Source organism: Phyllostomus discolor, chromosome 1 (assembly GCF_004126475.2).
Source record: "Phyllostomus discolor isolate MPI-MPIP mPhyDis1 chromosome 1, mPhyDis1.pri.v3, whole genome shotgun sequence".
Taxonomy (NCBI): domain Eukaryota; kingdom Metazoa; phylum Chordata; class Mammalia; order Chiroptera; family Phyllostomidae; genus Phyllostomus; species Phyllostomus discolor.
This window is the reverse complement of record NC_040903.2, coordinates 38907004-38934361: the sequence shown is the minus strand read 5'-3', so window position 1 is coordinate 38934361 and position 27358 is coordinate 38907004.

Below are 27358 nucleotides of genomic sequence, written 5' to 3'. Positions count from 1 at the left end.
TATCCCCAAGATCTTGTACATTGCTTAGCAGGTTGTGGGCATTCACCATCATCTTCCTAATGAATTCTACAGAATGCCATCTGGCATAAAGGGGCAGGTTGTATGAGGAAATAAGAAACAGAACTTTTTAGACATCTAACAATGAAAGAAGTGGAAGTTAAGTTGCTTAGTGAAGAATGAGGTCAATGAAATGGAACTTTTCATAAGGAGGGCAATCGCACATGAAATTATTTATTTGTCTGAAGGAATTTTATTATTTTTTTTAATTATAAGATTAATGATGTGCCTTGAAAATGTTCCAAATGTTCAGATACTTAAAAGCAAAATATTCTCACTGCTACCCCAATTATACTCTATGGAGTGACATACTATTAAAAACTCCCGGTTTCCGGAAATTTTCTATGCATTTGTAAATGTAAGGTTTCTGAGCTTGTATTTGGTATAAACCCTGAAGGGATTGGGGAAAGACAAGTACTAAGAAAGGCAAGAAGGGCTCCTGGTGGCTAACTGGGCTCAAATAAAAAAGAACAGAGTCCAGCAGCCATTTCTGCACAGGGGCCTGTCCTGTCATACAAACTGCACTTCATGGGGAAGTTTTTATACCAAACTGCCTACCTTGGTCCTAAAATGCCTGTCTGCACTGTGTTTCTGCCATCTAAGCCAGCTCTTACAGAGGAGTTCCTCGGAGTCCTATTTCAACCAGAAAGACCAGGATTTTCTCTGTCTAATCAGAGCTATGCACCTTCCACCAACAAGAGTGGCTCTATTCTGACTAATCAGACAATACCTTTTGGACCAATCAATTGAGAGGATTTGGAGTCTTCATCTGCATGAGGACAAACTAATTAGGAACTGGGGGGTGGAGACTTCTGTCCATATAAGCCAGCTTCCCCCTGGCTGGGAGAAGGCACATTCCCTTTCCACCAAGAAAAAGGCTGTGTCTCCCTGGCTGGGCTGAGATACAGACTTTCCCAGAAAAGAGTAAAGCAGACCAGCCAGGAATGTAGCAGGATGATGGCCAAAGCAGACCAACACATTACAGAGCAGGCTGGCACACTGTAGAGCAGAGCTGCCTAGCAGGAGAGAAGCCTAGCCCCAGGGCCTCCTGGACCTCGGCTGACTCACTGCTCAGCCCTGCTGTTTTCACAGCTGTGCTGTATCACAACTGAACTTTTTGCACTGAACAAAATCTTCTTTACCCCAAATTGGGGATTCCTTTTAGCACTGAATTGGCTCAATGACCATGGGTTGACAATGCATATATGTATTTGAAGTACAGAATAACAAAGTAAATGAGTGGCCTAGAATCTGAAGCAGACTGCCTCTGCAGTAATAATACAGTACAAGTTCTTGCCCTGGCTGGTGTGGCTCAGTGGAGGAACACTGGATCCAGAAGGTCACCAGTTGGATTACCAGTTAGGACACATGCCTGGGTTTCAGGCCAAGTCCCCAGTAGTGGGTACATGAGAAGCAGTCACACACTGATGTTTCTCTCCCCTTTCTCCTCCCTCCCCTGTCTAAAAATAAATACATAAAATCTTTTAAAAAATAAAGTACTAGTTCTTTTTAGATATTTGACCTTTCTTGAATTACATCTTAGTAGCCTCACCTGTAAAGTGGGTATAATAATTTTGCCTGTATAGAACCATTGTGAATATGAAATGCAAGGCACTTAGGCTATGGCATGATTATGACATAAATGTTTATTATGGATGGAGAATTTCCATTCTTATTACATTTTTTATTTTTAAAAAGATTTTATTTATTTATTTTTAGAGACAAAGGAAGGGAGTGAGAAACAGAGGGTGTGAAACATCAACATGTGGTTGCTTCTCAAGCACCCCCTACTGGGGACCTGGTCTACAACCCAGGCACATCCCCTGACTAAGAATCAAACTGGCAACCCTTTGGTTCACAGGCCCATGCTCAGTCCACTGAGCTAAGCAGCCAGGGCTCTTATTATATTTTTTGTTTGTTTCTTTTTCTTCTTTTAGTCTAGATGCTCTAAAAAGGCCTTATGGTTCACACTTTTAGTTTCTGTTCTTGCCATTTGACCTGATCAGCCCTGCCATTAATTAATTTCCTTTGCAAGTCATATTACTACAGTTTCCATTGCTACGGGGCTAAGTCTCCAAAGTAGCAGGTGATCTCAGTTGCTCATGTTTCTCACAGATGTATCACAACAGAATCTTGTTTCCTGGCCCAGGATGTCCCTGTTAACAGAAGGATATAGTACATCTTGGGATCTGCTATGTGCCCATCTTGTAAAGTGGATGAATAATGGAATTTCACCACATGGTGAACCCATGGCCAATGGAAAATGAGTAGTATTAGATTAGGAATATTAGTTCCCTAATTTCTATTAAGATATAATACAGACAGTATCACATGACTAAAGCCCCAGATATGTAGTAATAAATCACCTTGTCCATAGGCCAGCTTTATAATGCATCTTCCAATTGGTTTAGCCCTTCTTGCTTCACTTTCTTGGTTCCTTGATTCCTTGTAAAGATTATGTTCATATATTTGTGAAACTATTGCATTTTCTATTCTATGAACTATATATTTTAATTTTCAATTTTTCTAGCATGTAATTTTTTCTTATTAATGTATAGCACCATTTCAAACATTATGGATATTAATGTTTTTTGCATTTCTATATAGAAAATATTTTATACTACGATACTGCCTATATTCCACTTGCATATATGGAGTCCCTTGTCTTACTATTTTTATAGTGTACTATATGTTAAATTTTTCATAATATGTTTGGATTTCATAGGTATAGTTTTAAGTTATAGTACATGTTGCTGTTTCTGTTTAATTTCAACAACAATTAATATGAATTTTCCCCACTGACCTATTAAAATAGTGAATTATAGTAATCATCTTTTTTTACTGAAATAAAACCAACTTTGTCAAAGTACATGATTCTTTCAATCTACACTTATATGTTCTTTTCTTCTTTGTTTATAATAATTGTGTTGATGTTGATTTAAAGTAGTAAATTAATTTTAGTTGAATGATGCATCCATAAACACTGGAAAGTTTCATTCTTTCTTGAGGCTTTTCAGCAGTGTAAGTCATATCGGAATTACCTGCTTATGGAATGACTATACTAAATAATGACATTTTCTGTATCATTTTTTCAAAGATCACTTAGCTTTCTAAAATGTACACCTTATTTACTTCATGTTTATTGGCTTTTTCCCTGAATAATGCATATTTAAAAGGCTACATAATGAGAAACAGGGGGCAAAATGTGTTTGTTTTTATATTTTCCCTCTGTTTTATCACTTAAAATATACTAATGAATTTAGGTATATCAGTTTGGTAGGTTGTTGCTTGGTTTTGTTTTTCTGAAGTAAAGTCTGATACATTAAATCATTTATTCAATTATACTTAATTTTATCAAGGATACACACACGCACACACACTAACAATTCACATATTAAAGAAATTACATCAATTGTTGGGTGCCCTTTTGTTTCCTGTTTCTCAGAGCTAGCTTCTTTTAACTGTATGTGTTTGTACTTTCTTCTTGCAGTTACCTAAGTAAGTTTACATAATATACCACCTACTTGCTAACAGAGATCAAAGTTTACTTCTCTTCACATTTTCTTGCCTGTTAGCAACATTTCTGTTTATTATAATGTTAAAATTTTTAGCACATTTTCTTAGGTTTTTAAAGATTTTTTTAAATTTATTTTTAGAGAGAGAGAAAGGGAGGGAGAAAGAGAAGCAGAGAAGTATCAGTGTGTGGTTGCCTCTCACATGTCCTCTACTAGGGACCTGGCCCACAACCCAGACATGTGCCCTGACTGGGAATCAAACTGGTGACCCTTTGGTTCGCAACCTGCTCTCAATCCACTGAGCTACACCAGCCAGGGTTATTATAGTGTTAAATTTCAAAGAAAATATTTAGTAGTTTTTAATAAGACTTTAATTATAACCTTATATTTCTGTGTCACATTTTATAGACTTTAGCCATGAACTCCATCCTACTTTTAGTATAATGAAAATGTTATATACTTACTTTTTTCTACATTTTCCCTTTCGGTTTGCACTTTCTAGTTACTGTTGATCATTATTTCATATATCCATGTTATTAACATTAATTTTCTGATTTTAAACTAATTATTTTTTCTGATTTTTTTATAAGTTTGGCAGCTAAAATTTGAAAATGATTTATTTTATGAATAGGTCATAATTTATATTGTAATAAAATGATAATGTATACTGTTATGAATAATACACTTTGTTATAATGGCTATGTAAATATTTCTCTATGTTTCATTACCTCCTCTGTTTGGCTTGTTTCATGCAAAAATAAAATTGTATCTTATAGCTATCTATTATTTCAGATGTTTGTATATATCAGTTTGCTTCAGATCTGAGCACTTTATGGAATTGGACAATTGCACATGTTTCAAAATTCCCTGGTACTACAATCTCAATTGTATCCCTCCAAAATCCATGTGCTAAATCCATAACCTCCAATGTGAATGTCTTTGCAAATGGGATTTTTGGAAGGTAATTAGGTATCATGGGTATCATGAATATAGTGCCTTTGCGATTGGAACCAGTGCCTCTGTAACACACACCAGAGAGCCTGGTTTCTGTCTGTCTTTGACATGTGAGAACACAGCAAGAAGGTGGCTGTCAGCAAGCCAGGGAGAAAGCTCTCAGCAGAACCAGATCATGTAGGCCTCCTGATCTTGGACTTCCCAGCTTCTGGAAGTATTAGAAATATTTTTTCATTCTTCAAGCCATCCAGTCTATTGTATTTTGTAAGGCATATTGAACAAAGACACTGGCTATTCTAAATGCTTAATATTTTCTTTAATAGAATTTTTTATATAATCTGTCTTTATCTATTTTTGTCTCCCTTCATTTTCCTGGACATTACTCTTTTGCCTAATGTAGTCTAAAAAATGGGCAGATGATACACTGAAACTCTTTTGGTGCCAATATTCACTGGATATCATGTATTCCATTATATATAATTTCATCAAGCTAGAGTTAATGCTTATATATCACTCTAAGAAATAGTGAGAGGAGGTTTTATTTTTGAATACATGACTATCTGAAAATGCAATAATTCTTCCCTGATATATTTTATTAATAATTTTCTGGTGAAAATATACTTTATTAATTTTATATCTTTCTCAGAACTTTGTAGCCACTTTCTTTTTTCTTTCTGGTGTTCTATGCTGCAGAAAAGAGATAGGTTCCAACTTCATTCACTTGTAAATTAACTACATTTTACAAATTGGAAGAGATTTTACACACTGTAGCAGATTTCAAGACTTATTTTCTTGCCTTAGTCTTCACAAATGTTATGAAGATGTGTCTACATAGATGTGTGTTTTTTAAATTTTTTTTTGTTTAACGCTTGGTGTGTCTTTTCAATTTTCATGTGTCATGTGCCGTTGAGTTGGCTCCCACTCCAGATGACCCTGTAAATGAGTGATGTCCACATTGTCTTGTCCTCAGCAGCTCTGCTCAGCTTCTGTAGGCTCACACCTCTGTCTTCTTTCACAATATCAGTCCATCTTATGTTTTCCTTCTTCTTGTCCTGTTGACTTTTATTTTTCCCATTATCATTGTCTTCTCCAAAGAGAATTGCTTTTTCATAATGTGCCTGAAATAGGACAACTTCGGCTTGGTTATTTTTATCTTCAATGATGTTTTAGGCTTAGTTTTCACATAGCTCTCCTTTTTTGCCTTCTTTTTCTGCCGCTTCTAGTAAGCAGAAATGAAACCTCCCCTGTGAATCTTGTATACCTTATCCACTTTCTCTCTTATATTCATACTTTAAATTATTTTGGAGCTGTTTACTCTATTTTTATCTCATGTTTTAGATATAAAAGCAGGAAATGCAAAAATTATACTCCTAATATGAGTTTAATTTCTTCTTTATTTTTAAAAATTGACTTTAATAATAAAGTTATAGATTATGTATGGTTTTATGTATTTAATGGCTTCAGGAAACCACTCTAGACTAATTCATTCATTTTGGGGTTTCAAATTTTAATGTTCTGCTTTTTTTTTTCTGAATTACTTTCTTGTGTAATGGTGAATAGATATCAGTAGTTGCCATGCTTGTGTGTGTTTGTGTGTGTGAGAAAGAAGTGAGGACAGAGAGAGAAAGAGAGAGACTGACTTGGACATTCTCATTCAGTAACTTGAGCCTCATTTACCAGGTGCTCACCCCCAATCCCTGTCAGAAATTCCAGCTTTCTAGTGCTCCAATTTCAGATTACAGAGAGGCACCAGCTTCCCCAAAGTCTTCTTGTGACTTCCTCTTCCTATGCTGCTTTTGCCTTTTTGGAATCACTTACTATGTTCCTAAACTTGTTGCAACCTCTTTTTCATGTGTGGATATTTTTCTACTTATGTATTTTTGATAGTGGGATATAGATCATTAGATAAATAAGTGACATAGTATAGTAGGGTTTGTCAAGATGCATTTCATTGAAGGATGCCTTAATATGTACCTCAGATTGTCCTACATAAATGTGTTTAGAATCAAACATTATTTTGGGATTTTAAATCCTTTTTTTGAATACTTTTAGTCTAAAATTATGTTGGTTTAGCTTCCAATCATGTTTTTTATGTTCAGAAATGTATTAGATATATGATTATGAGTACTAAATATATTTATTAAATTTTAATATCATACACAAGTAGAGCTAGTCACAATCTTACACTGGATATTTAATATTTACTTTGTAGTTCAAACTTTCCTTTTTTTTAACCTCAGAAAATAACCATTATGTGTAAACTCCACCTAAAAGGTTATTTTTGTTTTACTTCATTTTTTATTTGTTTTAAAATATTACCTAAAAGGTCTGAATATATGTGGCTTGACTAGGCCAGTCATTGTTGAAATTTAGCTGTAAGCTTTTGCAGCTCTGTTTCATACACTGATCATACATGTGTATTCTGTGCCCAAATGTGTGGAAGTTTCTCACCTTCAGCCTTCAAGGCCACTTTGCACTCACAAGCACCCTTTTTCCTTCCATATAATTCCCCTTACTCTTAGTCTTCTGATCTCAGCTTTCTAATATTAGGAAAACTCTTTTCCAGGACAAGAAGCTAAAATGTTTCTTTAAAACTCCTCACTGAAATTCTAAATATTTATTGAAATGTATTTCCCTTCTTAATTTTGTATATACAAATATTTGTTAATTTAAATAATATTTAAGAAAATTTAGATGGCTGCATGCTGGTGTTTTTGAGGTTTCTAGACTTAAGACTCCTGCTACTTTTTGGCCAGAGCAATATTTGCATTCCTCTAATTACCTTGCAATTCCAGTTTCAGAACACAGAGTGACACTAGCAAAGCATTTCACATTATTTGTATTTTTATTAAACTATAATCTAAATATAAGTTCCTAAATACCTAAATACCTAAAGTTCCCTAATTCTTTAAGCCCTTTCTTTTTTTTTTTTTTAAGATTTTACTTATTTATTTTTAGAGAGGGAAGGGAGGGAGACAGAGAAACATCAATGTGCGGTTGCTGGGGGTCATGGCCTGCCACCCAGGAATGTACCCTGGCTGGGAATCGAACCTGGGACATTCTGGTTCCCAGCCCGCGCTCAATCCACTGAGCTACGCCAGCCAGGGAAGCCCTTTCTGTTAGACTGGGATATATCAGTAGTCTAAATGGCTCTGAACCACAGAATTGGTATTCCTGGCTTGGTCATGTGGAGGGTAAATGAGTCTGGTGTGAATCAGAGACCTATAGCTGAGCTTCACTGTCCTGTATGGCAGACATGCAGCTATCATATAGAATATTGTACAGTTATATTGACAATCATTTTGCAAGATATATTATTTTCTTCATAAAGAATACCCATTTTGTTAGGTAAGGAATTTCAGTTTTTAAAATGGGGATTTCTTGACCCATTGCCCTTGAATTCAGCTACAAATTAGGCATAGGGGATAATAATTAAGATATGTTTTTTGGCAACAGTTTTCATAACTGAATAGACTGAATGACATGAATAAGTAAGTGACATGATGCTTTTGTTAATACTACAAAAAGTAAATGATCATATTTAAAAAATGTTATGCCTCACAAGTTTCATAAGAGTTCTTCTAGACTTAAGGGAGAAATCAGATTCAGTGAAGAAGAGCACAAGGATGCTCCAAGAGAAGGCCTTCGCTTGTTCAAAACCTCAGGAGAAAGTCTGGATAGTTTTCTTTCTTTCTTTTTTTGAAATTTATTTTTATTGTATTTTTTTCATTACCATTTTCCCCCTTAAAGCCCCCTCCACTCCCCACCTCTGCAATCACCACACTGTTGTCCACATACTCGAGTCCTTTTTCCTTTTGTTTCGATCCCTGCATCCCCTAATCCCCTCATCTCAGAGCTGTCAGCCTGCTCATTATCTATGACACTATGTCTAGTTTGCTTGCTAGTTCAGTATGCTCATTAGATCCCACATATGAGTGAAATAATAAGGTATTTGTCTTTTTCTGCCTGGCTTATTACACTTATTATGTTCTCCAGGTCCATCTATGCTGTTGCAAAAAGTTTTTTTTTTTTCCTTTTTATGACTGAGTAGTATTCCATTGTGTAAATGTTCCATGGTTGTTTTATTCACTTGTCTACTGATGAACACTTGGGTTGCCTCCATATCTTGGCGATTATAAATAATGCTACAATGAGCATAGGGATACTTATGCATTTTTGAAACAGTGTTTTGGGTTTCTTTGGATATATTCTTAGAAGTGGAATCACTGGGTCATTAGCCAGTTCCATTTTTAATTTTTAAGTAATTCCAATACAGCTTTCTACAGTGGCTGTACCAATCTGCATTCCCTCTAACAGTGCGAAAAATCTTCCCTTTCACCACATCCTCACCAGCACTTCTTGTTTGCTGAGTTATTAATGATGGCCATACTACCCAGTGGTGTGAGGCAATATCTCATTGTGGTTTTAATTTGCATTTCTCTGATGATTATTGATGTTGAACATTTTCTCATAGATCTATTGGCCATCTGTATGTCTTCTTTGGAGAATTATGTATTCAGGTTGTTTACCCATTTTTTAAATTGGATTGTTTGGTTTTTCAGTGTTGAGTTTTATAAGTTATTCAAAAATTTAGGATAATAACTCCTTATCAGAGGTATTGGTAAATATGTTCTTCCATTTAGTGAGATGTCTTTTTATTTTGCTGGTGGCTTCCCTTGCCATGCAAAATCTTATCATTAAAATTGCCATACTACCCAAAGGCGTCTATGGATTGAATGCGATTCTTAGAACAAACATTTCAAACATTTGTATGGAACTACAAAAGGCCCCACATAGCAACAGCGATCTTAAGAAAGAATAACAAAGTCAGATACTATACTCTAAGGCCATAGTAATCAAAACAGCATGGTACTGAAAAAAAAATAAATAAATCCATGGAACAGAATAAAGAGCCCAGAAATAAACCCACACCTTTATAGTTCAATTAATATTAGAGGAAGAAACCACATACAATAGGTTAAATATTCATTCAGTAAATGGTATTGGGAGAATTGGACAGATACATGCAGAAAAATGAAACTACACCATCTTGTTATGCCATACACTAGAATAAGTTCAAAATGGATTAAATATTTACATGTTATATTCTAAACCATAAAATCTTAGAAGAAAACATAGGTAGTAAAATCTCGGATGTTGCTGATAGCAATATTTTATCTGATGTATCTCCTCAGGCCAGGGAAACAAAAGAGAAAATAAACCAATGGGCAGTTCCTGATGAATGTGAAACAAACTGGAGGCTGAGAAGTTTTAGTATAGCTGCATTGAGAGGAAAGAGCATATTAATTACTATTTTTGAATTGAAAGGATTTAAGGTATAAAAAATAATGGGGAGTTTATATATTAGATTTTAAGCATTTTACTTATTTTGAAATACAGCATATATGCTAAAGATGATTAGTTTTAAAATGTATAATAGACTGCCCTGGCTGGCATAGCTCAGTGGATTGAGCATGGGCTGCAAACCAAAGTGTCGCAGGTTCGATTCCCAGTCAGGGCACATGCCTGGGTTGCAGGCCATAGCCCTTAGCAACCACACATTGATGTTTCTCTCTCTCTCTCTTTCTCACTCCCTTCCCTCTATAAAAATAAATAAATAAAATCTCTAAAAAAATGTATAATAGATCAAATAAAACAACATGTAGGTAAACAACTAGAACTTTGCTGGAAGCTACTGTGGATGTTTTTGTAAATTATGACCTCCTCTCCTCTATTTAAAGAAAAACAATGTCTTGAATTTTTTGTTGTTGTTTGCCTTTTTAAACTTTATCATACATATATTTCTAAATAGAATAGTTTAATTTATACTTTTTATGGAAATTTGTATAAACTGTGTTATACTACATGTGTTTTTGTTTTGCTTTTTGATTAAACTATTTGTGGATTCCATTTTTCTCCTACCATAACTTTGACAAACAGAAATTATGTATTTCAGTGTAGTCAAATTAATTATTTCTATTACAAGTAGTTTCATTCAATTTTTCCCAAGGAAATAACCTGTAGAATAGGCATTTTAGAAAAATTTACAAATGCATAACTAAAGCATATGGAAGAAAATAAAATATTTCAGGATCATATAGCTAGAGTTTAGACCTGAGTCTTTACTTTGTTCATCATATACTAGGTACCCATGTGTTTATTTTTTTGTTGCTGTTTTAGATTTTATTTAATTATTTTAGAGAGAGAAGAAAAGAAGGAGAAAGAGAGGGAGAGAGACATCGATGTGTGGTTGCCTCTCACACATCCCCTACTTGGGACCTGGCCCATAACCAGGCATGTGCCCCAACTGGGAGTTGAACCGTCAACCTTTTGGTTCATAGGCCACACTCAATCCTCTGAGTTATACCAGCCAGGGCTGTGTTTTCCATATGGAAATCCTCCTATGGTTTAAAAAAAAATATTAATCATTATTAAATGATTTCATTTTATGATTATTAAATCATTATTTTAAGTCACTTTATTAAATGACTTAATTTTATTACATAATGAGGATTGGAACCTGTTGCAAGCTCATGAAGTGATAGGTATAGTTCAGTATTAGGTATATATTAGTAACATAACCATGATTTAAAACAAATTTCATTAAGTCTGTGTAGGTAGTATAGCTATGATAACCATCACATAATGCCAACTTTGTTGAACTACAAACAGTTAAAAGATACACTACCAATATAACTTTTTGTGTGACATGCTATGTCTTCAAACATTTTACTGGGGCCCTTAAAATCACACTATGAAGTTAGATGTTTATTTGTCTTTGCAGAACATTAGTACCATATGTGTTTTATTTCACCTTTTAACCCAGCATTACTTGATAACCATTCAATGAATAAAGCAGTCAACAACTCGCTTATTTAAGAGTTAGCACTGGATCAGAATAATAGGAGACGTGAAAACAATTTATGTTTCCTCCTATGAAATGCGGAATCACTTTTGATGAAGTTTCTATTATGTATTATTCATCGGCAAAATATAATATTCTGTGATCACTAAAGAAAATACCTTGAGGTGACCCTGTTAGTACTATAGGAAGCTACTGATACAGTGTCTGCTTGCTTCTGCTTCTTTTCATGTTTTTGAAAAGGTTTGGGATATTCATAGCCTTTGTTAGCATAGCACTAAAATAAGCACTCAGGGAAATAAACTACAAATTTGACAATTAATTTTTAGTAAAATTACACAATTTACACTGTTTCAAACTGAATATTCAGACTAATATGAGCTAGTTGGTACTGTCTACTCCTAAGACATCCTCTAATTGGAGGCTATTTTTAAAGGTCTGTGAAACAAACCAATTTAATTTTACTGTTAAACTTATGTGCAATATAATACTGACAATGAAATTCTTGTATAGAAAGACATAAACATACTTATTAAATAAATATTAGTAGAAACTTTAGCTTTCTACTAAATAGCTTCATTATTTGATGAACACGAGCATTTTGTAATAGCTTCATTATTTAATGAACATAAGCATTTTAAATTATCAAGTCAATATTGTGTTATTTTTCTACCAGATGTATGTGTTCACAGTTATAATTAAAAAACACTTGGTTTTTGATTTTGCGACAAACAGGTAATCAAAACCATAGCAAGTTCTTTCAAAGCAGCTGCCCTGTATCTATAGAAATCCAACTGCATAACTTGGTGTTATTCTGATACTGACCTTTAAGATACAAAAAATAAATACATAAATTGTATATGTAGATTAACAGGATTATGGATCAATGTATAACTCTTTAATAATTCTACTTTAACATAGCTTAACATATAAGTTAAAATCACATCTATGAATTTAACTGATATTTATCAAGTACTTGATATGTCAGTGAAGCCTGTGCTCAGATGGTAAAACAGTGAATATAGCTGTCCATTATAGCATGGCATTAGAGTTTATATTATGAAATTGTGGGTGGGAACAATACTAACTTCAAATATTGTCATAGTTGTGTTGTAGAAGAGAAACTTCAACAGAAATCTCCAGTGTCAATAAAGTAAGGGTTTTTTTGACCCTTTTTCTCCCTACTGGTCCTCACCCATTGCAAACTTAACTTGTTATATATAACAAGCCAGAATTTGGAGGAGAAGCAGGAGAATGGAGGGGATAAAAGAGAAGTTGACTATCCACTTCCTCCTTTCTACCCTTTCCCCCAATTACAGGATTTCTAGCTTGAAGCAACCCCAAGTCAGGAGAGGAGGAAATTTTAACTGCAGCCCAGAAATATAATTATTGAAATGGACCAGATATTTCAATTACTGAAGTGAAACAATTCTGGGAACTAAATTGGGTAAAATTTCCTTTACTGGAAAATTACTAGGAAAGACATGAGACCTTCCCTAGGTTTCAACAAAAGAGAGACATTGCTATATCAGAATAAAGAACAAATTGTTTTCTGTTTAGTTTCTATGTATGCCATTTATTCAATATAACAGATGAAAAGCAGTATGCAGGATTTGATTTTAAAACCTGCAACTATTAAAGTAAAAATAAGGATAAGAGCCACAGAAATTCATTTGACTGAAAACCATAAAAATTATAAAGTGAGTGTAAATGTTGAAGGAGTACAGTGAGTTGGAACAACATTTGGCAAGTAGAGTTACTAGATTATTCAGGATGTTCTCAATAGTCAACAGACTTTTCCGGGGTGATGCCAGGTTCCGTGTTTTATCCTGTAGGCCTAGGTCAGTTGTTATCTGTTATACAGTAATAAGTGTTTTCAAACAGGGGCACCAGTAGTCAATGCTACTTTTGTATTTGATACATTGAACAGAGCAAAAAAAATCAGTGTGGTGTTATGCTTGTACATGAGTCCAAAAAAATAATGGTACTGCTGGGGATTTCTCTACTTGCATGTATAATTTATATCAAGATTGTGTTCTCAGTGAAGGAAGATGGGCTAAAGTAGGTGCACAGTTAAGCAAATGGATTAAATATCAACCATAAAGACCACTTGGCTAGTATTAACATTGATTCCCAAGCCCTGGCTGGCGGAGCGCAGTGGATTGAGTGCCGGCTGGGAACCAAAGTGTCCCAGGTTCGATTCCCAGCCAGGTACATTCCTGGGTTGCAGGCCAGAACCCCCAGCAACCACACATTGGTGTTTCTCTCTCTCTCTCTATCTCCCTCCCTTCCCTCTCTGAAGATAAATAAATAAAATAAAATCTTTCAAAAAAAAAAAAAAAACATTGAGTCCCTGTCTTGGCTGAATTTTTCATACTTATTTAGAGATGGCTTTTGGTGGCTAAAGTTGTACCCACCTCCCTTTCTTTACCCATTATGTAATACATTTGAAGTGCATGGAATAGTACCTATCATATATATTTGAATCAAATATTAAAGCCAATAGATTTGTCTCAAATACACTTAAGTACCAGGGATTGAGCAGACCACCGAAGAGGTAACTTCCACTCCTGGGTTCGTATTTGTTTTACTGGTTAAAAACTGCATAGGGAAACACTAAATGCCTCCAATCACAATACCTTCCTAGATCTTCTGTCATTTTCTTTTAATTTTAACTTTTTTAAACGTCTTCTTTATGCTCTGAACCTGACATTTTTTCCCTTGCTTTTGCCTATAATATATTATCTATTATCAGCTTTCTCACCCCTATCTAGTATAAAATGCATTTGATTAGGTATTTCTAGTCTGTGGCAGAAAGCAAATGAGTATCCACATATGTTAACTTTGGGCAGCAAATTTTAATAAATAATCCCTGCATTAGGACAAAGAGGAGATAATCCATCTTTATGAAATGAACCACATTCCTTTTCAAGAAATAAATAAAAACTATGTATTGATATGTGTTCTTTGAACATATAGAGAGGACAAAGAATTTTAAGTACTCGAGAGAAAAAATATTAGGTGAATATTGCCTGTCACTTAAATTCTCAAACCTACAATTTCTAATGCACAAAATAAAGTAGTACTGGTGCTCCTATTTTAGTAAGTTAAAGTACACTTGAATAAAAATAATACCTGTGGAAAATTGGTAAATTTATAGTGTTATGTTAATTAAAACAATAATACTAATGATAATAAACTTCATAGAATTAAATTATTTTTAATTTATCCAGACTTCCCACTCATAATAAGTGTTAATTTTATTATTAATAAAGGAGTTAGTACATAAAAATTAACATAAAGCATAGAAATAAGCAGTCAACACATAATAGCTATGTTGGCTATCCTTATTATGTGATATTTTTCCATGTAACTTGCTTTCTTTGTATTATTTAACAAAACTCGTCTCCATTTATGATTTCTTTTGTTGTAAACTTTTCATACAGATATTTTGGAAAATATGGACAGCAAGAGGTTTCTTCTAAAAGACAGGGGCAATATACAATAAGCACCTATCATAAGAAACCTAGATTCCTAGAATGAATGTTGTTGTCTTTTCCTATCTATTTGTGGTTTTTGTTATATTAATGACACATGGAGAGATAGAAATAAAATGAAATTGTGGAAATAAATTTGAAAGCTTGTTAAACATAAGAATCTTAACTAGTATTTAGAATGACAATATTCACAAATATTCAAACTTAAATATTCATACACCAAACAATTCCCCAAAGCTTAAGGCACTTAAATATGTGCCAAGGTACCTAAGGATATTCAAAACCACATTATAAAAGTAATTTTATTTTTATTTTCCATAAGCATTATATACAAAATACCTAAATTTTCTAAAGATGAAATAATCTTCAATTCTGAATTTTAATGCACAGTTTCTAGCATTTTAATTCAATCACTGAAAAATATTAACACAATATAAGGAAAACCTCAATGATTAAAACAAATTAAATTCTCCCCTGTAAGTTGAACCTAATCAACAAAACAAATAAGCAAGCAAAATATAACCCGAGACATTGAAATAAAGAACAAACTGACAGTAACCAGAGGGGAAAGAAGGGGAAGAGTCATCAAGGAACATGTATAAAGGACCCATGGACAAAGCCAAAGGGGGTAAGATTGAAGGCAGGAGATGGGTATGAGTGGGGGGGGGAAAGTGGTGGCAGGCAAATGGAGACAACTGTACTTGAACAATAAAAAACTAAATAAAAAATTAAAAATACAAACAAGTTTTAAAAACACATTAAATTAATGTAAAATAATTAATTACTTAAATAAAATTTCCCAATATTTATGGTATTTTCAAAATATAGTCTTCTCATAAATTAGATCTTTAGATATTGGGGAGTGTGTGGCTACTAGTTTTCCATTTTCTTGTTGCAGTTCATGGACAAACTACCATGTGCTTTCCTACCAGCAATGTATGAGAATGTCAATAGATTAATATTGTCACCAGTACTTTATTGTTGATGGCTTTTAAATTCATTGCCATTGTAACATATTATATATGTGTGTTTATGTACATGTGTATATATGTATATATATATAATCATTTTAATTTGCATCCCCTTAATGACTAATGTTGAACACTTTTAAGTGTCTTTACCTATCATTTTTGGTCTATTCTTGAGCAGTTTTATAATAAGAACTGAAGTCAGATGGTGTACATCCTTGAACTTTGTACTTTTAAAAGTTGTTTTGGTAATAATCATCCTGTATCTTAGAGAGAGCAGTGGAGGACTTTGGCCCTAAATAAATGAGAATTATTATTTAGCTTAGCATTTTGAATTGCATTCTACAGTTATCTTTAGTAAAGAAGAAACTATTTATTTGCTACTGACAAAGGAGAATATGAGGTGTAAAATATAAATCCAACTGTCAACCTATTTTTACCAGAATTTGGCATTTCTATTTTATAATCACTTAATCTGTAGCTTCAGTTAGATTTTTTAGAAATAAGATTTACCCTGATCTTCTTTTTGACTTCCATTTACTGTACAAACTATTTCTTTTTCTCCAAAACATCTTACAGGCATTGCCTACATGCATTTCTTTAGGGATTTGTGTTTCATTTTATAGATGTTGCTTTTATTCTGATAATAAATTTTCATTTTTCCAAAACACACTTTCTAATGTATTTTATATTTATTATGAATAATATTCCAGAAAGAATCTTTCCTAAAATACCATAGATATTATGTCTTACTCTTGGCTTATTCAAACTGTATCTAGTAGCTTATTTTTTTTTTCAGTAACTGAATCACTTTCCACTCATTGCAAGAGAAGAGAAAAAGAAAATAAAATCACTGGATAGAAAAACGATGGTAGCAGCAGAGCTTCTGTTTCTTTTCATGTGAATTTTTAATATAATGACAATCTTCCTTAGGTTTAATTTATATTAAATAATATTTGAGAACTTACACTGTAATTTTTTTCTCATGATGCAAGTTACAGTTAGTATGGCCAGTATTTAAAATATCTTGTGGAAGGATAATAAATTTCCATTTGATTTGTTATTGGGAATCTGTGATTATTGATAAAAAGTGATGTTGAATGCTAAAGAAGGGTGATATTTGTTCTCAATAGATGTTATCAAGCAAAAAGAAAATTTATGCCAACCAACTTTGAGACCAAATTTTCTCAGGCTTTGTACAGAATTACTTAGATTTAATAACAGTAAATATCAATGTTGAAACCATGAGACATTTGAAATTGGAAAGACCCATTTGAATTCTATTTCCACATGTACTTTTTGAGCCTTAATGATTACATTGAGAAGAAAAATGACTAATGCTATCTTTCTCGTGAGAGCGTTGTGAAAACTGTGTTTTCTGAATTTAGTGCCTGAAATGAATTTGTTGTTCAGAAATTGTTTCCCTTTCTTTTCCCTTGTTTCAATTTGTTTGCAACATCCATTCCTGTGTTCAATTATAATCAGACTCTATTGTTTCCCCTGTTGCTTATGATCATTTAAAACTGAATGAATTACTCAGGAGTTTTTGGTTATAAGAAATAGTGTACTCAGATGGACTTAAGAAAAAATTCTGTACATCAAAGGATACATGGTAATTTAAAAGGCTATATACCACAGTACCACAGCCAAACACTTGATTTATTTCACCTTGAATCATTGTTTATTCCAGTCTGGATTTCTCCACATGTTTAACACTTGAAATCCCAAACTCATACTACATGTAAAGTTGGCAAAATAATAAAAAGACACCTGTGATTTGATTGCTTAATGTCATCAGAAATCCCCATTTTACTTGTATATGGTCAAGAGATTTCAACAATTTCTCTAAAAAATTCAGGTCAGGTGTATGAGTTCAGCCCTTTCCTGGTCCCATGGTCTGAGGCTGGGAAAGTATGGTTTCCAGAGTCAAAACTTGGATGCAATTAACAAAGGAGGAGCAATGGAAGCTGATAGCAAATATAACAGATGTCTTGTATGCTGCATTTATGATCATCTTCATTAGGAACATTTAGGTTCAGTAACATATTTTTAGGTTTTTCTGACAACTTAAAAGACATTTTTTCCAAGCCTGCTTGATCTGCAAGACATTTTGATCATAGCCCAAGTGTGTGGAGATTGAATATTTCTAGCTCAAATATGTGACAATTGTCATTGTAGAAGAAAAATATAAATATATTGTCTAATATATTAATAAATAAACTCATAAATAAATATGTGAAATAAATATACATATATACATATATACATATATTTACATATATATTTGCATGTCTGTATATAATATATATAAATCTTTTCTACTTTCAAATTCTTCTAGCTGGGTTAATAATCAAATTAACAGAACCAGATTAAAAGGACAATATCAAGTTTTAGTACATTACATATGGCATTCACATAAATGTAAAAGTTTCCAAAGACAGTGGGGTAATATTGGCATATATCATATTTTGAACAAAAGAAAAAAGGAAGCATGTGGCCTGATTGTCAAAAGTGAATATGCACGATTAATCAGTATTGTGGATGACCTTGCATACATGGGAGGCAAATCCTTGCTCCAGTGATCACACAGGGTGATCTAGTTACCAGGAAAGCAGAAGATCAAAGGTAATTTCTGACTTCTTTTTCTTAATAATGAGCTTAAAATCAATATTTCAAAAAGCAACTTAAGGTTTTGTTTCCCTTCACCATCTTCCTTCCTTTAAGTCCTTTTGTAATAAATATTGACTTTTCTAGTCTAGATGCTCTATGGCTTTTTATTACATTACAGTTAAGTCTTGGCCTTTCAGCTGCCTTTCAATACTTTGTTTATTTTTCCCTAAAGGAGCTCTCATCTAATTTATAAGTATTTTCACTTATCACCCAAAATTTTCTGGAAACAGCTTTTCATCATCTTTTATTATGTGTCTGCGGGAGGACATAGTAAATCATTTATAATAATTTTAAGATTGAAATTACTTAATGATACATATGGATACATAAGAATTAGAGAATGTGCTAGTTCTCCAAGGTATATGCTCTAAATTCCATTATTTGTATTAATGATGATAGATTCTTAATATATCATTCAGAGCTCAGCAGGAAATAGAAAAGAAATCTAGGTGTTCAAAAGAAAGGATTTAATATAGTAAATAAATACCAAATTATCAAAAGATTTGGATGAGCAGAAATCAGGTCAGGAGAAGACACTGGATTTTTTATTTCCAAATAACATCCCTTGGTTTGTGATCCAGAAATAAGAACAAAGCTGCTGCCACCTTATGCCTGATTGCATCTGCATAGTTTCTGTTTGCTCCTGAAGTTGATAAATGGAGAGTGCAGTGTGAGGTCAGCTTGCTTCAAAAAAACGGTGTTCACAAACATTGTTACTTAGTGCTACTATGCCCATTTCTATCTTCTAAAATTAACACAAGAACTTTTATTTGGAGAACTTAAGGAACATCTACTTCTTAGTAGCAGGGATGTCCAGAACATGAAATATTACTTTATAGTCCATGAGATATGGGAGAGAAGAGTTGGAGCACAGAAAGGATGCAAAGTACCAGTTGAAGATTCTAACAGATTAGGTTAGAAAGTTATTGTAAACAGCAGCAAGAAATATTGGTTAAGATGAATGCCAATATTGCCCTGACTGATGTAGCTCAGTGGATTGACCAAATCCACTGAGCCGTGGGCTCCAAACCAAAGTTTCACCAGTTCAATTCCCAGTCAGGGCACATGTCTGTGTTGCGGGCCAGGTCCCCCAGTAGAGGGCACATGAGAGGCAACCACACATTGATGTTTCTCTCCCTCTCTTTCTCCTTCTCTCCCCCTCTCTCCAAAAATCAAAAAATAAAACAAAAAAAGATGAATGCCAATATTGTGAACTCAATTAAAAAGATAGTGAATGGAGTGATATGACATATTATATTCTGAAGTAATGCAGAATATATCATTGCTACCATTGAAGATTAATGTTAAATTTGTGTACAGAGATAAACTGAGTTTCAACAGGAGTACCCATTATTTCAAACAGTGTGTTATATTTTCTGTTTGTAAGCACATATGTTTTCCATCAGGTAATTAATTTAAAAATAACACACAAAAGTATATTTTTTCCAGAATTGCTGAGCATCAACATTAGACAAGTAATTTGTTTTAATGTTCAGCCTTTGCCACTCAGTAACTCTGGGACTCAGAAAATTTACTCACTCTTTTAAACAACTTCTACCAGGAAAGTGAATGCAAGCAGTTAGTCTAGTATGTAACAAATGACAAGTGATTGTTTATTGCTATCAGTAAATGTTATTCATGGGCAAGTCAAAGAGAATTGAGCAGGTACTAGAGAACTGGATAAAATAGGAAATGGGCCAGATATGGGCACTTTACTTTGAGCTATAGTATGAAGAGATTGACAAGAAATAAATTTGAATCAGTTACATGTGTCAAGTATTATGAAACATGAAATACTGAGCAGTGGCAGCTGTCCTGGTAATAATGAATCAGGGAAAACTTTCTTCAAAATGTTATGTCCAAGTTGAAGACATAAAGTAGAAGGGAGTTATCTAGAAGAAGCAGTGGTCCAAGGGAGGGTGGTGGTTCAGGCAGAAGGTATACAGTATGTGTAGGAAGGTATATTATTATATGAAAAAAAATCAGATTAAAAATGGAACATACAATGTCAGATGAGGAATGGGAAATATATAGATAGATAAATAAATTGGCTCATTATAAGTCATACAAGAAAGTGTGCACTTTGTTCTAAAGACATTGGACAGCTATAAGAGGATATCAAGCACACATTGCCCACTTGGATGCAAAAAGGAACAAGGAAAGGCTGGCACATGAATGCCCATCAGGATTCCACCAGTAATCTGAGTGGGAGGTGTCAATGCATAGTATTAAAGCATGGCCATTGCAAATTAAAGACTGCATATACTTGGTAAACGGACACAAGATTCTTATTTGAACATGGAAGATGAAAAAAAGTAAAGGGATCAAGTAAATCATTTGTCTGGGTTGAGAACACAGAGAAGCCGCAATAACATTTTCCTATATATTAGTGTCTCAACAAGCAGATACATACAACAATAAAAAAAATTATTTAACATCATCGGGGCATCTGTTAATGTATCAAAACATTAGGTAATGGGACAAAAGGATAAATATGGTTCTATGTTTTTCCAAATTTCTATTATTGTTTAATTCAACAAATGTATGTATTTATCAGCCATTATATTCAGACATTGATAAATACATTCAGAGGCAGATGAATAAATCATGATTCTTATTTTTAAAAGCTGTCATGAGTTGTAACTCTTACAATTAAATACAAGAGTTAGACTACTACAAAAAGGTAACATGGGAACATGAGAAAATTTACTCCAATAAGAAATTTCCTGAAGTTTTCTGAAAAATAGAACAAAAAATATTCTGATGTGGAGCAGAATTTGCCACTCCAAAATATGTCTCTTTAGGGAATATAGATTATTTTAGGCTCATTAATTTTAAGAACCAGGAGACTTAGGAGAAGATCTGAACACCAAATAGAAGTTACCCTTTGTAAGATGACATTTATATTTTAACAGAAATCTCCGTTTGTAAGGGTGTTTCTCTCCCTGAATCAGGCCTTTGGTTATTACTAAGGCAGAAGACATGGATTTAAATCTGTATGACAATTATTTCTTTCTTTCATACAATTCTTGTTCTACTTTTATTTTTATGAAGACATAATTTGTAACACATTTATCCATTTGAAATATACAATTCAGTGGTTTTTGGTATATTCAGACCAAAATTATCAAAACTATCAAAACTATCACCAGTCCTTGAAGCACTTTGGCCTGAAGGTAAATACCTTCCATTGACATGCCAACAATAATCAAAGGCTCAACTACAAAAGGAAGGTGTACACAGCCCACACAGGGCAGGATGAAAGGACACATACCTGGAATGTCCACCTTGGGTGATTGGGAAAGCTGTGTCATTGGACCCCACAGAACACCTACTATAAGAGGCTACTCTACCATCCCTAGAAGATATAGCAGCTCTACCTAATTTATAGAAACAAACAAAAGGAAGCTTTCAAAATGAGGAGACAAAAATATGTCCTAAAATTTAAGAACAAGACAATACTCCAGAAAAAGAACTAAACAAAATGGAGACAGGCAATCAACTAGATACAGAGTTCAAAACACTGGTTATAAGGATGCACAGTAAACTTAGTGAAAATTTCAACAGCATAAAACAGTACATGGAAACCATAAGGATTGGTCAGAAATGAAGGATATACTAACCGAAATGAAGAATAATTTGTGGGGACTCAACTGTATAGTAGATGAAGCCAAGAATCAAATTAGTGATGCAAAATATAAGGAAATTAACAAACAAGAAAAACACCTAATCAGAACAGCAAAAATAAAAAAATCCCACAAAAAAAGGATAGTTTTAGGAGTCCTCAGGGAAAACTTTAAAGGTGCCAACATTTGCATCATGGAGGTGCCAGAAGGTAAGACAGGGCAAGAAATTGAAAACCTATTTGAAAAATAATCACACAAAACTTTCCTAACCTGGTGAAGGAAATAGACATATAAGTCCAGAAATTGCACAGAGTGCCAAACAAGATGATCCCAAAGATGTCCACACTAAGACACATCATAATTAAAATGCAAAATGTTAAACACAAAGAGAGAATCTTAAAAGCAGCAAGCAAAAAGCAGTTGTCTACAAAGGAGCTTCCATGAGACTGTCAGCTGACTTCTCAACAGAAACTTTGAAGGCCAAGAGGATTGGCAAGATATATTCAAAGTGATGAAAAACAAGGACATACAATCAAGATTACTCTACTGAGCATAGCTATCATTTAGAATGGAAGGACAGATAAAGAGCTTCCCAGTCAACAAAAAGCTGAATGAGTTCAGTACCATCAAATTACTATTACATGAAATATTATGGAGTCTTCTTTAAGAACAAGAAGAAAAAAACAAAGATAAAAAATATGAACAATAAAATGGCAATAAATACATATCTATCAACAATCACATCTATAAAACAAGATAAATAATCAAGCAGAACTGAAACAGACTCATAGACACAGAGAGCATATTAATGATTGCCCGATGGGAGGAGTTGGGGGGACGGGTGAAAAAAGTGAAGGGATTAAGAAGCACAGGTTGGTTGTTAAGGAACAGTCACAGGGATGTAAAAGACAGCATAGGGAATAGGGAGTATAGTCAATGATATTCTCATAACTATGCATGATGTCACATGGATACAAGATTTATTGGGATGATCACTTAGTAAGTTATATAGGGGTTAATCACTGGGGTGTGCACCTAAACTATAATATTGTATATCAACTGTAATTAAAAAAATAAAAAAGTGATTTAAATAAAAACAACATCAACAACAACACAAAACCAATTTACCACTGATGTTTATTGGCAATATTTTTTTATTAATTTTCCTTCAGGGAATTCCATTTTCTTCTGAAGAACAGATGTTACTCATTAATGAAACACTACTCTGTCCTTTCAAAGAGAATGAATGATGTTTATAAGCCTTAACAATGGTGATACATTTATGTCACTAAGTCCATTATTTGGAAAAAAGTTTCAAATTATTTAATATTTGAGGTATAACTTTAGGAAACACAAATTTGATTGCCAATGTTTTAATCACATAAAATAAAGGTGGGTAATTAAGTACAAATTATATGTATATGTATATTATATGTATACAAATTATATATGTATATTTCTTTTCAATATATATTTTTATCATTAAGTAGTTTTAGAACCTCATCTGCCTCATGACTAAATCATAGGCATCTTTTAGTATCAAGAATATAAATAAGTGCATTAATTTACGCCATTTGCAAAAGCATTTACTGCACTCCTTATTTAATAAAGATCTTTTTGTCATTTCATTAGAAAAACAGAAGCAATTTGATGTACTGTGTTTCAATGTATAACTTCCCTGACATTATTGCCATCTTGTTGCAATGAAAGAAATTCCTGGCCTTATCTTCATTTTTCCATTCATTCAACAAATATTAAATTATGTCAGGTTTGTTAATATGTAATATAAAGCGCAATTATGACTTTATAAAACAGATATTCTTAGAGTTAGACAAAAATAAAATAAAAATGAATAAATATTGCATTAGTGTTTTAGTCAGAACAGGGCAGTGTGTGTTAACTCTAACAACCAACTCCCGAACGCAACAATAGTTTATTTCTAGCCACAGCTTCTGATAAGGCTCTCTTCTTAATTGAATTTTAGTTAAGCTCCTCAAGCCCTCTAGGCTTTGGCCTTGTTGCATGTGCAGATGCAGATGAAGTTATCAGACATACACCAAACCCTAATACTGACTATAATCCATTTCTCGTTGAGAGGAAAAGGATGGGAATCCCAAACTTAGGTAAAGCCCAAATTGACTAATTTCAGGGGGGTGAGAGAAATCAACAAAATAAACCCCTCCACCAGGCAAGACAAAACCTTCATGCAGTGTTTACTTACAATGGACTGTATCATTTGTCTCTACCAACAGTTAGAATGGAAACTAGTCTGTGTCATTTTTTATAGAATATCTTATATAACAATGTTTTGGAATCTAAAAATCATACCCTGTACATTGATGTTATTGGTGATACCATACACTTTAGTCAGCTAAGCGAACCGAAATCAGAACTCCAATCATGTTAGTTTCTGATTGTATAACTGGGATTAATGGCTAAATACCAAAGAAAAAATTCTTAATTGGCCATTTTATTCATTCTAATTTTATATCATAAGACCTTCCTTTATGCACACTAGGTTCAACAAGTTTGTTTTGCTAAGCCTGAGATGACTTTTGACTTTGCCATATTTCTATTTATTCAAACTCTCCCTTTTTAAGGGCCCATTAATATTCTTCTGCATCACCATATCTTTATTTTATTACCCTGACTAGTATGTTCTCTCAAATACAATTGAGTTATTATTAATAATAATTCTCATGTTGAGCTCTCCTATGAAAATTTTGACATTTTACCCTGCTTGTTATAATATGGAACTCATCCCCTGAAGACTGTTTAGAAAAAAAAGAGAATGGATATGTTTGTGCATAGTTACATAAGTATGTAAATGTAAACTCTAATGTATAGACATATATAATATTGCTTTGAACATAATATGTCCAATAAGCTCTGATACATTAAATTTATGTATTTTCTTTTTATTTGTATAAACTCTTAAGAAAAATTATATTGACTCAATAACACTGGTATAAAGCCAATTTTTATTAGAGGAATTAGTATTTAATTGTAAGATTTACCATAAATTATTAATAAGTATGAATAAATTTATAAGTATGTTTATAGTATAGTTTAACAGTAAATATTTATTTAATAAAATATAAGCAAATGAATAAATAAATATGTGTTATAGAGTAAATCCTCTGCTCTCATTTATTTACTTGCTGACACAATTAAGCAAAATTACAGTTTTTAAGTGAAAACTAGTAATGTAAACACTTGTATAAACAACTGCCGCCATTCTCAAACCCAGTGTCTTCAGTGCACACTGTGTGTCAGGTGTAATAATTAAACCTCAGTTCTATGTATCTTTCTATTATAAAGCAGGATGCACCAGTAGAAACATATACTAAGACAAATGAACTAACATGCTGAGTGTTAGAAATTCAAATCAAGTCAAAATTACATGTCTAAATCAATTAAGCATCACTGCATAGACAAAGACATAACAAATTTTAAAGAGGCCAAGTAATTCACACTTCTTATGTGCATGTTCTATGACTCTTCTGTCTGAAATAAAATAAAATTAAATAGGATATTGACTTAATATTTCAAGTCAGTCCTGTTAGTTAACAGTGTATTATTTTAAAGTATTCTCTAAATATGTTTATAACTTGGGAACCCCTCGAGGTAGCACAAAATCACCTAAAGTCCTAAAAGATATTAAGTCCATTTCCTTTTTTATATACAGTAAATTTCCCAAATACTATGAATGAATGCTGTATTTTTAAAAATTATTTTATTGTTGTTCAAGTACAGTTGTCAGCATTTATCCCTCACCACTCCCCCCCCACCCCAGCTATCACCACCTCCCTCCCTTTCTTCCACCAGCCCTTGGTTTTGTCCATGTGTCCTTTATAGTTGTTCCTGAAAACCCTTTCTCCTTCCCCCCATTATCCCCTCCCACCTCCCCTCTGGTTACTGTCAGATTGTTCTTAATTTCAATGTCTCTGGTTACATTTTGCTTGCTTGTTTGTTTTGTTGATTAGGTTCCACTTAAAGATGAGATCATATGGTATTTGTCCCCCACCGCCTGGCTTATTTCACTTAGCATAATGCTCTCCAGTTCTATCCATGCTGTCACAAAGGGTAGGAGCTCCTTATTTCTTTCTGATGCATAATATTCCATTGTGTAAATGTACCATAGTTTTTTGATCCATTCATTTACTGATGGGCACTTAGGTTGCTTCTAGCACTTGGCTATTGTAAAGTGTGCTGCTATAAACTTTGGGGTGCATAGATTCCATTGCATTGGTGTTTCAGGGTTCTTAGGATATAATCCCAGCAGTAGAATTACAAGGTCAAAAGGCAGTTTCATTTTTAGTTTTCTGAGGAAATTCCATCCTGTTTTTCATAGTGGCTGCACCAGTCTGTAATCCTACCAATAGTACACAGGGTTTACTTTTCTCCACATCCTCTCCAATACTTGTTGTTTGTTGATTTGTTTATGATGGTCATTCTCACCAGTGTGCAGTGGTATCTCACTGTGGTTTTAATTTGCAACTCTCTGATGGCTAATGATGCTGAGCATCTTTTCATACATCTCTGGGTCCTCTGTATGTCCTCCTAGGAGATTCATCTGTATGTTGTATTGAACTTTGGAATTCTTAATCCTACATTTTCACAAAAAAATATGGCAGCATATTTCTATAATTATGGGAAGTGTTTTTTTCTTGTTTTATAGGATGTTATTTTGCTATGAGTTTATTCAATGTTCAATCTTGTGATCTTAATTTTTTTAAATAATTATTATAGTCAAAGACTATTCAATATATGTCAAATTCAAATTATTTTAACAATCAATACACTCTAAGCAAATGCAGTATCCTAACCTTTCCATTTCCATGACAAAACAAAATTCATGATAGATTTTGTGTTAATTGAAAAGCAGTGTTGAATTTCTTATTCTTTATCAACCATCAAAATTTACTTTATTTACTAAATTTTTGCCAATAAAAATAAGAATATAAATGTGGAATAGTCATGTGGGAGTAACTTTTATTAGGGTTTTTAGAGTCATTAAAAGTTAAATTGGGAAGTGTTTGGAGAAATTATTTACTATTCTGACTCTATATATGAAGCAAATATTGTAAACCCTCAGGGATTATGAGAGATGCTTTTAGTAATTTAGTAAACAGTCTCCCAGAACAGACAAGTAAATCCAGCAATAAACAGGAAAGTGGAATTAAGTGCCACAAATCCTTTAAAACTC